General features: G+C 36.9%; 1 pseudogene; it reads left to right on the forward strand.

Moving 5' to 3' along the window:
* Positions 1-3,101: 3,101 nt before the first annotated feature.
* On the forward strand, positions 3,102-4,001 carry LOC123856661 (olfactory receptor 51A7-like; annotated as a pseudogene).
* The last annotated feature ends 654 nt before the right edge of the window (positions 4,002-4,655 follow it).

Consider the following 4,655-nt stretch of genomic DNA (forward strand, 5'->3'; position numbering starts at 1 on the left):
AAGACCTGAGCACCAGGGTGCTGAGAAAAGATGGATTGATGCTCTAACTCAAGCAATCAGGCAGGAAGGACTGAATTCTTCCCTCCCCCCTTTTTGCTCTATTCAGGCCCTAAACTGATTGGATCATGCCCTCCCATACTGGGAAGGGCAAACTGCTTTATCTATGAGTTCACAGATTTTAATAAATTACATATGGCTAGGTTTTGTACAAATTCCATTTAATCACTTAATTTTAACATAGAGACCTCCAAGTTGAGGATATGATTTTTCATTCATTCATTGGATGTCATGGGAAATGAAATATGATTATATGGGATACCATAAGCTAGAGGAAGGAGGAAAAACAAATATTATCAGCAAGAGCACACTATGCTCTGAGTTACCGTATCTCTCATTACTGAGTTAGCCCTTGACCTAAAGTTTGGATTAATTTGTGTTCACAAGGTAGGTAGGCAGGGTTAAAACAAACAGCAACAAAACAAGGACTAGTATTCCAAGCAGGAGAAAAACAAGTGTTGCTCAAGTTTTGTAATATAGAGGGAACAAGCATGTGTAGAAAAGAGAGGCAACATTTCAAACGTTGATACTGATTATATACAAAAGAAATCTACAAGACTTTGGCAACATATGTGAGAACAAGAGAGGGCAAGAAAAGAACAAGGCAGCATAATAAACAATTGACCTATGTACCACTTTATGGGCTAGCATCAGTTCCCTAGTGATCAGGAATTGGTGTAAAAGCAAATCATATGTGTTAAATTTATGTTTATTTGCAATGTACCTTTTCACACTTTCAAATATTTACAGCTTCTTTAAATAACGTCAACAAGTTACCTTCAATAATACTGCTTTCATGGCAGCACAAAGTGGTAGCCAGGCACCAGTTATATTAAAATATATCTCTCTTACTTAAATGTTTCCTTTTAGTCCTCATGTTTTTCCACTTGTAACTAACATTGACTCTCCAGGATTCCCTCAGGCATACAGATTAGATAGCACGCTGAGGTTTGCAGTATGGAAATCAGTGCCGGCATAAGGCGGTCACCCGTGGGTTGCAGTTATCCTTACATACTCCCTTTCAGTCCTTCATTCCTTTAGCCTCTAGTTAAGAATGATCATTTATATTTATCCAACAAATATTTATTGAGATTCAAATGGGTGAAAGCATCATGGAGCATCAAGATAAACATGAAATATACCCTTACCACAAAGAGATCAGTGAAGTGGAACAGATGTGAAATATAAAAGTCAAATAAATGCTCATATGATAAACTTGCAAAAGGTCATAAAGAAAAACACATTCTATCTGGATGTAGGTGAAGAAATGTTCCAGGAAAGGATTCTGAAGGACATGGTATCTAATTTAGGATTGGGACAAAGGCAGGCAAGGAAAAGAAGAGTGTTTTTATGATACATAAAAGCAAAATACCTGAAACAGCATAGCATTCTGGAAATTGAAAGAAGTTGACTGGGACATAAGGAGAAGAGTTAGTCATAGAAAGTTAGGAGACTAGTAATTAACATCCCTCTCTAGCCAGGATTATACTGTGGTTAGTCCTAGAAATGTTTAGTCCTGCATTTTCTATGTATTAGAAATGTTTAGTCCTACATTTTCTCTTTTTTGTTTGCTACATAGAAAAAAAATACATTATTTCCTAGCAACATTTCTCTTGATCTAAAACTCTTACACCCTTATCATATCACAGGGTGAATTTTATAATCAGTGTAGATTTTAAACTTCCAATTTGTGGCCTCATTAAGTATAATGGAAAGCATTATGTTCAGCTCCTAGACGGTAAAAATAATCAACAAATCTAAAATACTAACTGTGGCTTTACTATAACTTTCCAATCCCTTTTACAAAGTTGGCATACAATTTTACAATTCCATCAGCAATGTACAAAGGTAAAATTTCTCCAAATCTTCGCCAATGCATATTATTTTTTAAATTTTAGCCAGCTTATAGGTGTGAAATGATATCTTGTTGTGGTTTTGAACTGCATTTTCCCAATGATGAATGATGTGGAAGATCATTTACATCTGCATTATTGAGTTACAAAGATTCTTCCTAAATTCTGTATGCATGCAGATATAGGATTTGCTAATATATTCTCTTATTCTGTGGGTTGTCTGTTGACTTTCTTGGTGGTGTACTTTGAATCACAAACTTTTTTTTTTTAAGATTTTTTTTTTATTTATTTGAGAGAGAGAACGAGATAGAGAGAGAGAGAGCATGAGAGGGGCAGGGTCAGAGGGAGAAGCAGACTCCCTGCTGAGCAGGGAGCCGGATGTGGGACTCGATTCCGGGACTCCAGGATCATGACCTGAGCCGAAGGCAGTCGCTTAACCAACTGAGTCACCCAGGTGCCCATGAATCACAAACTTTAAAAAAAGTTTGATTAAGTCCAATTTATGTATTTTTTTGTTTATACTTTTTGTGCCATACAAAAACGTTTCTTAACCCAAGTTCACAAAGATTTACTCCTTTGTTTTCTTCAAATGGTTTTACTGTTACAACTCTTGTATATGTCTTATATTTTGAAATAATTTGTATACAGTATGAGGTAGGGATCTAAATTCATTCTTTTGCATGTCAATATGTAATTGTCCTACCATCATTTTTGAAAACAATACAATTTCTTAAAGGTTAAATATTAAATAACTGCACATGTATCTGAATCTGATGTTCTTGATTTGAACCTATGTTAATGCATATAATTTCCAAATTCATAGAGTGTCACTATCCTAACAAAATATGCTATAGGAGATAGAGTCTGATAAATTTTCTGTTTCCTTCTTATGTGCTGAGTCTAGGGAAAACATTTTGAATATTTATATCCATCTATTGACGAGTATATGAGGAATGGGTATATTTTCATGTTCCTGTATCCTTACATATATTATGATATTTTTCCTGTCCATACTTTACAAAATGTTTTATTTTCATCCTAAGAATTATTGCAGAATAGGTGGAATCACAGGATTTCCATTGACCCAAATGACTGGACAAATGGCTATACAAATACACATTTAAGCAAACTCGTTTTTGCCATTGCAGGAAGGCTCTTCTGAGACCCACATCCTGATCTCATTTTCCTGCAATGTCAGTCTGTAACACCTCAGAAGTGGAAACCTCTACCTTTTTCCTCATTGGGATCCCAGGGATGGAGCATGCTCACATTTAGGTCTCCATCCCCATTTGCCTCATGTACCTCCTTGCCATCTTGGGGAACTGCACCATCCTCTTTTTCATAAAAACAGAGACCTCTCTGCATGAGCCTATGTATTATTTCCTCTCCATGCTAGCCTTTTCTGACCTGGGACTGTCCATCTCTTCCCTTCCAACCATGCTGAGAATCTTCTTGTTCAATGACACTGGAATTTCCCCTGATGCCTGTTTTGCCCAAGAGTTCTTCATTCATGGATTCTCAGCTGTGGAGTCATCGGTACTTTTCATCATGTCCATCGATCCCTGGATAGCCACCTACAGTCCTCCCAGATACACTTCCATCCTGACCAGTGCCAGAGTCATTAAAATTGGCCTCGTATTTGCTGCATTATGTATTATGTTTGTTCTCCCTTTCCCCTTTATTCTAAAGAGACTGAAATTCTGTAAGAAAAGCCTTCTATCCCACTCCTACTGCCTCCATCGGGATGTCATGAAGCTGGCCTGTTCTGACAACAGAGTCAATGTCATCTATAGACTGTTTGTGGCTCTAACAGCTTTGTTAGACTTGGTGTGTATTTCTGTGCCTTACACGCGGATCCTGAACATTGTTCTGGACATTGCCTCACACAAGGGCTGCCTCAAGGTCCTCAATACTTGCATCTCCCATATTTGTGTTGTGCTGATCTTCTATGTGCCTATTATCACCTTGGCTATTATTCACCACTTTGCCAAAAATGTTTCTCCAGTTGTTAGGGTCATCATAGCTGATACCTTCCTTCTGGTTCCCCCTCTGATGAATCCTTTTATGTACTCTGAAGAGTTAGCAGATTAGAAATCTAATTCTCATGAAATTATGTGAGAGAAAATGTTGATGGGAAACTTCAGCTGCGATGAGTGCCCACCTCACTTGGCAATGTTTGAACAAATGTAGGGGTCCAAGAAGGACAGTGAAGTAATAGAGGTGGACAAAAATACATATTTCATAATCTCAGCAGGCTCATCAAATTTCAAATTACGGATTTCATGTAGCAGCAACAACATCCTACATGGCTTGGGGTTACAATATGTTGACCATTACATTTTCTACCTCCTTTTTCTCTTTTACCTCATCACACAACCAGCTATATGACTATTTCAACAACAGACACAGAAGTACCATCTTTATTTGATTAAATAATTTTTTAAATTTATTATTCTAAAAAAAATTGGTATGTTCATTTGGGAAAAAACAACATAACTCTAACTCAGCCATAATCAGCTCTGTCTAAAGTGAACTGAATGATTAATCACACACACACACACACACACACACAGCATCACATTCCCTAAACATCTATTTTGTGTGCATGTGTGTGTATATTTGTATGTATGTGCGTGTGTTTGTGTGTTGGGGATGATATATGTATGTTTGTGTGTATGTTTCATCAGCAATTCAAATAAATCATAAAAATGCTCCTATCTGTAAGTACTGTGAAACATGTATTAA

This window comes from Mirounga angustirostris, unplaced genomic scaffold, assembly GCF_029215605.1.
Source record: "Mirounga angustirostris isolate CCGP_5_RB_7025 unplaced genomic scaffold, mMirAng1.0.hap1 SCAF_13, whole genome shotgun sequence".
Taxonomy (NCBI): Eukaryota; Metazoa; Chordata; class Mammalia; order Carnivora; family Phocidae; genus Mirounga; species Mirounga angustirostris.